Source organism: Panthera tigris, chromosome B4 (genome assembly GCF_018350195.1).
Source record: "Panthera tigris isolate Pti1 chromosome B4, P.tigris_Pti1_mat1.1, whole genome shotgun sequence".
Lineage (NCBI taxonomy): Eukaryota > Metazoa > Chordata > Mammalia > Carnivora > Felidae > Panthera > Panthera tigris.
The window spans coordinates 109,945,435-109,955,756 of NC_056666.1; the positions used below are offsets into that span (position 1 = coordinate 109,945,435).

Sequence of the window (10,322 nt, forward strand, 5' to 3'; positions counted from 1 at the left end):
ATGTAAAATGTGTGCTTGGATATCTTCTAAAGCTGTACTGGTAGGAGAATTCTGCTTTTGCAGGCAATACTTCTATCTCAATTGCCAAGATAATTTCACTTCAGCATATGCAGCACCAATTAGTGCATTCCATGTGGTCATATAGCTTTGTAATACCCCTTTTCCCAAGCTCTTCCACCCCCATATCAAAAAGACAAAGATGTTTCCAGATTCTTGTGCATCGCAGCTACACTGGGAGCGCCCAGCAAACAACTAGTCTAAATATTTTGATCCTATGATTTATCTTTTGTCATTGTTATACTTGTAGCATACTTTGGGCAATACTTCTGCCAAATTGTTAGTATTTTTTCCTTGTTGGTTGGTTTCAATCAATGCGTTAAAAAAAACTTGCTAGTGATATTGTCTAACTCTCATATATGATTATGAAAAGATTGCTCAAACATGTTAAAGGATCTAGTATACTGATGTCATCTGCTAAACATGATAAAGAAGTAGCATGGTATGCTTCCGTAACTTAAATAAATTCAATTATACATGTGCAGAGAGCAGAGAGAGAGATCAGCTAATTGTATCCACTGTCCACAGGATGAGCTTACAGCCCCCAGTAAGCATGAAATGGAAGATACGAATCTGCAATTCCCCAGTTATCTCCTTCTCAACTACCTGAGTGTAAGCATCTTGCTGCAGTAACTATAATCCTCATTTTTTAAACATGCAGTAAATACTTTTATTCTGAGACATTAATGCCAACTGTCGCCTGTTGCTTAACCAAAAAAACAGTTCTATTCTAAGACCGGAGGGAAAACTGTATTGGATTTAATGGATATTTTACTGGAAGTTCATTTGCAAGGGCATTATTTATTTCATTTCATTTTACCTTAAGTACTAACCTTAAAACTAATTCCCATGTGAGATGCTACTATGCTGTAAATTCATCATTAGCGGTCAGAACCATAATTTAGGTTTTTTTTCTTCATCAGTAGTTTTTGTTTGTTTGTTTGTTTTGTCTTTTTTATGGAATGCTTCATGAATTTGTGTGTCATCCTTGCACAGAGGCTGTGCCAATCTCTGTATGCTTCCAATTTTAGTATATGTACTGGCGAAGCAATCACTCAATAGTCTTTTGATACAGATCAGGAGAAAATTATAGTGTGTGAAAAAGAACCTCATTATTATCACTAAAGTGCCAATATTTTGGTTGTCATTTTATAAACAAAGAAGTTGAAGGCATTTACTAAATCAAGACCAAGCTCCAGTGCAAATCTAGAATTCACTGGGACATGAATCAAGGACACCATGGATTTACATTTAGCGAAAGAGCTAAAAATGAGTGAGTGCTAATAGATGCTATAACTATAGAAATTGAGTTTTAAGTTAATAAAAGCAATGTTATCTGATTGGACAAAGAAAATGGGCACCCTGTTTTTTTCTTTTCTTTCTTTTTTTTCTCTCTTGCATTTTGTTATTGTAGTTAATGATGACCAAATAATATACTGGAATGTAAATATAAAAGTGTAGTTTGCAGGGCACCTGGGTAGCTCACCTGGCTAAAGCCTCCTACTCTTGGTTTCCGCTCAGGTCATGACCTCAGGGTTTCCTGAGTTCCTGCCCACATCAGGCTCTGTGCTGGCAACACAGAGTTTGCTTGGGATTGTCTCTCTCCCTGTCTGCCCCTCCCCGACTCACACTGTCTGTCTCTCTCAAATAAATAAAAATAAATAAACTTTAAAAGTGCAGTTTGCATGCCACAAATTGATAAAAACTTTTCACTATACTTATTATCATGTATTGTTGAACAAAACTTACCATTTAAATATACTAATTAGTTAATGCACAGTGAAAAGGGACTAAATAAAAGATGTAATGACAACAGCCATAGTAGTAAACATGATTGAATACTTTATATGTGATCCTCATGGTGATAAGTTCTTTTCTTAAATTATGTAATTTAATCCTCAGAGCATGTGTATGTAGTGGATATTATTATTCTTAGCCATCCTTTGCCAATGAGAAAGTCAAGATACAGAGAACTTTGATAATTTTTCCAAGAATCACAAGTAGGTAGCATTAGAGCCACTTTTGAATCTCTCTAATTCCAAAGCCCATTTAATAACTACAGTGCCATTTTGACACACACATGAATATTGTAAATGGACCTAAAAAATTTAATGATGGATTCTCATAAATTAGAAATGAATAGGCTTCATTAAAAATCCTGGTAAGTCATTACTGTGTCATATATACTTTTTTCATTCTTTTTAAAAAATTTTTAAAGATTTATTTTGAGAGAGAGAGAGAGAAGGAGAGAGAGGGAAGGAGGGAGAGAGCATGAGTGGAGTAGGGGTAGACAGAGAGGGAGAGAGAATTCCAAGCAGATTTCGTGCTGACACAGCACAAAGACCGATGTGGGGCTCAAACCCATGAACCGTGAAATCATGACCTGAGCCAAAATCAAGAGTTGGACACTTAACTGACTGAGCCACCCAGGTGCCCCTCATTCTTTCATTCTTAAATAGTCTCAAATCCCTTCTGCCCTGCTATGTTAGAAGTTAATGTGGCCATTGTTTCTGTCACTGACTATCTTTTATTGTTGTTATTGTCAAGATGGTGAGTGTCATTCTCCTCTGCCTCAAAATGAGACACCAGGCTTGCATGGCAAAAATGCAGAGGCAGAGCCAGGAGATGCTGAGAGTGGTGGTGGCAGCCACCCTTTATTTTGACTGTCTGTGGTCGTTTACTTGCTCCCAGAATAATGCAGCTGCAATTGTGAACGTGACCACCATCCCGCTGCTTACCTCTTCCTCACCGTCAAAAGAGTTGTCTATTCTCCCAGCCTCCCCCACTTTACCAGTTTCTCATGTGTGTCATTCTGTTTTCTCTTCTGACCTACCACGTATTGAAACTCCTTTGCCAAGGTTATAAATCATCATTTTGTTGCTAAACCAAACTAATCTTTTAAATTCTTTTCTTAGTTGACTGAACTCTGTCATTAGCCACACCTGACCATTTCCTCCCTCTTGAGTATAGTCAAGTTTGTTTCCCAGTGCTTTAATTTCCTACCACCTGCCTGGCTATTTTTCTCAGTTTTCCCTTGTTTATCTTACAAAAGTGTGACTTATATCACTGCAGTAGACATTTTCACCCCTTCAATCTGGCCACAGGGGTTAAATTAGAGATATCCACATGACCTAAATCAGGTCAAATAGAGCCCAAGAGATTCTTTGCTAGGACTTATGTTGAAGCCATCAAGGAATAATTATGTTCTGTCTGCTGAGGTTGCTGGGCAATGAAAATGATATAAGCACAGGGTTGCTGGGGGTCAGAAAAATGAGGCTATCACTGTGGAAAGCACACAAACATGGAATCCTGATTAATTCATTTAAGTCTCTGGATCTGGATGCAGATGGGTCTGAAACCTTAAATATACATCTGGATTTTTCCGTAATGTGAGCCAATACATGTCCTTGATTGCTTGAGTGAGGTTTTATATCATTCACAAATGAAAGAGTTTTTGATGATAAAATACTCCCCTTTCACCTATTCACCCACCCCCATTGAGTAAATGTAATTTTTTATTAGAAATCTCATTTTAAGTATTTGCCTGACACCAAACACTCAACACTCCCAAATCTATCCACCCAGTTTTCTAACCGGAATCTGGGGCATGATCTTTGACTCTTTCCTCTCCCTTAGCTTACCTCCTCATCCAAATAAATCATTCAGTCCTATTAATTTATTCCTAAATTTTTCCTTATTCCATCTACTTCTCCCCATTGGATAGTGGACACCACTATCTCTTAGATTACTTTAATCATTTCCTAGGTGATTTGCTTACCTCCAGTCCATCCTTTGCCTTATAGTCAGGGTGATGTGTGTCCAAGGTGCAAATCTGACTATAGTAATCTGTTTAAGATTTTGTATGTCTCTCCTTTTCCCACAGAGTAATTAAGACCCCAAACTCCTTACCATGGCTGCCATCATGATCTGGCCCTTGCTTACCTCTCCAGCCTCAGTCCCTGTTATTTCCTCAACCCTCACAGTTTCTCACATGGAACTACTCTTAATCCTTCAAATGGGCCATGCACTCTTTGTTTTAGAATACTCTGCTTTAGATACTCTTCTCCCCTGCAGTGGCTGGTAGAATTCTATGCACCCAAAGGAACCCTTCTCTCAGGTCTTCAGGGCTCTAAGATCACTTCCAAGTCTGAGTTAAATGCCTTTATTGGTGTCCTGCTAGCTTCTAAACTGTATTTACCCACTGTAATTGCCGTTTACATTATCATTGGCAATTTATATCACTCAACCTGAAAGAACCTCTTGAGAGCAAAGATCTCTTGTAGCAGTGCTGCTCCATAACTACTTGTGTAAATGAATGAATAGGCAGTGATTGAACCATCAGTCATATACTGATTGAATACAATGGACATTGAATCGACATAGATTGAGTTTTCTGCTTATATAACTATATAAGCCTCTCTCCAATATATTCTAAGTAGATCAGTCTCAAATAAAAGTAAAAATATATATATTTGCAATTTTCTGATAGAGGAATTTCAGATCTTATTTGAAACTTTTCACTTCCTAAACTAATTTGATTGATATTATACACTTAAAATTAGGCAAACGGTTTATATCAGGGAAAATGAGGGCATGCCCTTAACTTGCCGAATCCATTTTCTTGTCAAAATTTGGACCTTTCGACCCCAGGTTACGTATTCATGTTTAAGCTTAAAATAATAAAATTACAAAAGAGACAGGTTGATAGTTCATGAAGGAAGTTCTGCTACTCTGTGATAGCTGAGTGCTTTACACAAAACATCAGAGATGACAAGCCCCGTGCCTCAAGCAAGAGATCCCTGAGGACAGGAGGACAAATAGGGAGAGAAATAAAGGATGCTGGAGTGAACCAGCATTTACACTTCCTGCCCTTCCTGACCTCTCCTCACCACGCATGCCCGCGCTCACACACACACCTGATCCTCACCCATGATTTGTTGGTTACCAAGTATGATTTCAGATTGCAGCGATTTGGGTTTCTTGACCACCTAAGAAACAACTGTTTAAATCTTAAAAGCTTATCAAGGAAATTTTCTATTTCCTATACCTAATTTCCTATTAAGGAAAATAAAGAACCAAACATAAGAAACAAATTCAATGAATGGTTTAGCAAACTGCAGAAATTCCCAACAGGCTTTCCTGAATTTACTTTCAATTAAAAATTTCTTTCTAATGTCTATTTATTTTGAGAGAGAGAGAGACAGAGAGAGAATGAGCAGGAGAGGGGCAGAGAGAGACAGAGACACAGAATCTGAAGCAGTCTCCAGGTTCCAGCTGTCAGCACAGAGCCCGACATGGGGCTTGAACCCACGAACCATGAGATCATGACCTGAGCTAAAGTCAGACGCTTAACTGACTGAGCCACCGAGTCAGTTGAATTTACTTTTTCTTTTCTCCAATCCTCAGTTCATCACAAAGAAGTCAGGGAAATATTTCAAGAATTGAAAACTCAGATTCTGCTTCAAACTCTTCAACATCTTCCCATTACTTTTGGGATAAAGCCCCTGATCCACAATATACCTCTTTGTCATGTACAACCCGACTTCTACCTACCATTCAGTCTGCAGCAGGTTTGTTTTTCTTTATCAGCACATACTGGCCATAGATGACCTTTCACTTCCTTGAGGGCATCATGCTCTATTCTGTCCCAAGGCCTTGACACATACTGTTCCTCTGCCTAAAACACTTTGACACCCACCCTTCTATTTACTTATCCATTAGTTCTCAGTTCAAATCTCACTTTCTCAAAGAAGTCTTCTCTGAGTTATGAGTGGATTAAGTCACTATTACCCTAGCCACTTCCTTCCAGTGACCATGACCTTTCTTGGAAGTACTTATCAATTGCCGCACTGAATTATAAACTCCACAAAGTCAAAGACTATATCTGGTCATTTTCTTTGCAGCTTTGGTACCTATCACAGTACCTAATTACTGCTGGTGGTTTATTGAATGAATTGAATTGAACTGAATTGAACTGAATTGAATTGAATTGAATTGAAATGAATTGAATTGAATGAATAACTGCTGGTGGTGTTTGTTGAATGAATCAGTGTATAATTTAGGAGAAAAGGGACTACACATGTATATAATTCAATATCAGCTAAGACCACTCAGTAAAGCTTTGTTGTCAATTGCTTTGGCAGTAACCAGCTCTAATTATGGCTAATTTCTTAAGCTATGCTCCATAGCATTTTGTTGTCTCATGGCTCACTAAAAATGTTGCTTAAAGTTTAATGTGAATATGGACATCTTTAATTGGCTTTTTTTGTCTATGTTATTAAATATCCTTCTGGGGTGCCTGGGTGGCTCAGTCAGTTGAGCATCCAACTCTTGATCTTGGCTCAGATCATGATCCCAGGGTCGTGGGATCGAGCCCTGCATTGGGCTCCATGCTGAGCATGGACCCTGCTTGAGATTCTCTCTCTCTCTCTCTCTCTCTCTCTCTCTCTCTCTCTCTCTCTCTCTCCCTCCCTCCCTCCCTCCCTCCCTCCCTCCCTACCTCTCCTTCTCCCTCTCCTCCACTCTGCCCCTCTCCTCCACTCATGCTCTCTCTCTCTAAAATAAAATAAATAAAAATAAATAAATATCCTTCTGCTACCAAAATTCATGCACTGACAACTTGGAGACCATGTCAGTTACTAATCCTGGATGCTGAAAACCTTCTATAATTGTGGTGATGTAGCCCATCTCAGCAGGATACCAGCCCTCTTATATTTTATTGGCATTTTATAACCACAATTTGAAACCTTCCTACAGATTCTCTGCCTTATCATTCTCTGCAATATCTCTAGTACCTGATAGCACATGGCCTCAAATAAAAGAGTCAATGCTCACTTGAAAACCAGCCTCACCAGCGTAGTCTAGATAGAATCTTATCTCCACAGGTGAGTCAAGATAGTAGTCCTTAATCAGTTACCTTTTGCCCACTACACACTCTCTTCTCTTCCAAGGAAGGAGTCCAGTTTCTTAAGAAGTTGCAGATCTGGTTGGTTTAATCCGCAATTTCCAGCCTGGTTCTTACACATTCAATTTTTAAAAACCTGTTACATACTTTAAAAAGTGAAAGGTTTATAAGGAAAATCAGTTTTATTACTTCCCATAGCCTAGATATTTGTTTTATCTAATATTTTTTTTCTCCAAATTTATCTTCCAAATTCTCCTTTAAATTTCTTATTTCTGCCCCTTTATCTTTTTAATTTTCAAGGCTAGCTTTGTTCTCTGAATCTCACTGCCTCTTATTCTTACATAATGCAATTTCATTTCTTTATAAATTTTACAGAAAGTTTTCTCCTATTTCTTTCATCATCTCTGTTTCAATGATTTTATTATTTTTATCTCTGCTTTCATATCGGAGGATTTCCTCTCGTGTTTGGTGATTGTTGTTCTCCCATTCATCTTAAAAGAGAGCAAAAAGCAGATTGCATATTTCTCCACTTCTGGATTTCACTGTAGTGTCATCTGGCTGACTTGTTTCTTTGGAGAACCATTTTGAAGACTATCAATATCTGAAAATTCCTTTTCTCAAGTTGGTCAGTTTTCTAGAGAGGAATCCTACACTGTCCTGTCGTATAAAAGATGTGTTACTAACTATGCATTTATAATTAAAGGAGCCAAGAGGGCCCACTGTTGATATGCAGACTTTTACTTTGCTTTTCTGTATTTATAATGATATATTTGTCTTCATCTGTAATGGTGTCCCCCATTTTCAACTTTTCTAGAAAATAAACTCTAATCCTCTGCTGGGGCATAGAGTCTTTCCTGCCTGAGCATAGCATGGGAGTGGATCTGGGATTTGAGCTACTATTTATATGGCTTTTTGAACAATCTTCTCATTTTCAGACTCTCTTGTGCCCTACCCCAATTCAGTGTAACTGGTGTTTCCAACTTCCAAGCTTTGCTGGATTTACACATTGTGACTAGCTTGCCTCAGAGACTTTCACCTTTCTGAATAAGCTTTAGCTTTTTCTGGTCTATTAAATTAGTCATAACTTATTCATTTCACTTTCAGTTTCTAAGAGTTATTACCTTTTCCTGTGTACATTGTCCTTGTTGACTTGTACCATTTTTTAAAGATTTTTTTAAGTTTATTTATTTATTTTTGAGAGAGAGAGAGAAAGAGTGAGAGAGAGAGAGAGAGACACCGAGAGCACAGTGGGGGAGGGGCAGAGAGAGAGAGAGAGAGAGAGACAGAGAGAGAGAGAATCTGAAGCAGGCTCCAGGCTCTGAGCTGTCAGCACAGACCCCGACACGGGGCTCTAACCCACAAACCATGAGATCATGACATGAGCCAAAGTCGGATGCCTAACTGGCACCCAGGTGCCCCAAGATTTCATTTCTTAAGTAATCTCTCCACCCAATGTGGGGCTCAAACTTACAATCCTGAGATCAAGAGTTGCATGAGCCAGTCAGGCACCCCTGTACCAGTTTTGAAATCCATTTATGGTCAGTTTAGTATGGTTTTAAGAAAAAATAATAGAGATGGTGTTTAAACTAGTGATTTCCAAGGGTTAGGATGGTGAGGAGGAAGATGATGAGTGTTTTACCCCATAAAGGGGTAATACATGTGAGATCTTTGTGTGATAAAACAGTTCTGTATTTTGATTGCAGTGATAGTTAAATGAATACAATATGTGACTACAAGGAACAAACAAAACACCATACACACATTGTATCAATGTCAATGATTTTGATATTGTACTACAGTTATATGAAATATAACCATTATGGGTGTGTCTGGGTATCTCAGTTGGTTAAGTGCCAGACTTCAGCTCAGGTCACGATCTTGCAGTTCGTGAGTTTGAGCCCCACGTCAGGCTCTGTGCTGACAGCTCAGAGCCTGGAGGCTGCTTCCGATTTTGTGTCTCCCTCTCTCTCTGCCCCTCCCCGGCTCACACTCTATTTCTCTCAAAAATGAATAAACATTTAAAAATATATTTTTATAAATACAACCATTATGGAAAGCTGGGTTGAAGGGTATATGCATTCTCTATGTTTGTAACTTCTTGTGAATTTATAATTTCAAAATAAAATGTTAAAAATGTATATAGTAGCTAGAAAAGGGATTGTGTGAAGACATAATGAAATAATACTGGTCACTAGTTAATAATTACTAAGGCGGAGTGAGGGATATGAGGGGCTTATTATACTCTTTTGTCTGATTTTGTATATATTTGGAATTCTTTATAATAACAAAAAGTTTAAAAAAATCAGGGAGTATGTCATATTTACTTCTGTATCCCCAGTGTCCAGCATAATGCTAGATGGTTAAAAATATTTGCTGAATAATAAACTTTAGTAAAGGTAAGAAATATGAGTTCTTGTATATAAAATATGAAAAAAATATCAAAGACTCATGTGATAACTTCAAGCAACCTAATCTACATGCATTTGGAATCCCTAGAGGGTAGGAGACAGAAGAAAGGGTAGAAAACGTATTTGAAAAAGTAATAGCCCAAATTTTCTAAATTTGATGAAAACTATTAACCCACAGTTCAAAGAAATTCAACAAACCACAAACACAAAAAACATGAAGAAAACTACACCAAAGTGCATAGAAATCAATGAGAGTGATGAAATCTTAAAAGCAGACAAAAAAAAATTACATACAGAGAAACAAAAATAAGACTGATAGCATTGTCAGAAACAATGCAAGCTATTGGACAGGAAATAGATCAAATGAATTGAATTATAACTTGCAAAGTTTAGCAAAAATAACATAATCCAGCAATGTAGAGAGAGAAAATAGAACATGACCAAGTGGAATTTATCTGAGCAATGCAATGTTCGTTCAAACATTTGAAAACTCTTCAGTGAAATTCACCTACTAACAGACTATAAAGAAAAAAATGACATAATTATCTGTATTGATACAGAAAAAGCATTTGACAAAATTTAATATCATTTCCTGATTGAAAACTCTCAGTAAACCAGGAATAGAATAGAAATTTGTCAATATGACAAAGGACAGCTACAGGAAACCTACAGCTAACATGATAGCTTAATATTAAACACTGAATATTTTCCCCCTGAGTTTGGAAAGAGCTAAATATGGTCCCTCTTTCCACTTCTTTTGTACATTGTACTAGAAGATGTAGCCAAGGGAATAAGGCAAAAACCAAATAAAACAAATAAATAAAAACATATAAATAGGAATGGAAGAATAAAACTATCCTAATTGTTGAAGGCATGTTTGCTTACATAGAATATCCGAAGTATTCTACAAAAAGCCACAAAACTTTACAAATGGATTTAACAAGATTGCAAAT

General features: G+C 37.4%; 1 non-coding gene across 1 annotated transcript; it reads right to left on the bottom strand.

The window, feature by feature from the left end:
- Positions 1 to 1,008: 1,008 nt before the first annotated feature.
- Positions 1,009 to 1,112, bottom strand: LOC122240646. The gene has a single exon (XR_006220421.1). It is a non-coding gene; the product is annotated as a U6 spliceosomal RNA (small nuclear RNA).
- Between the last annotated feature and the right edge of the window lie 9,210 nt (positions 1,113 to 10,322).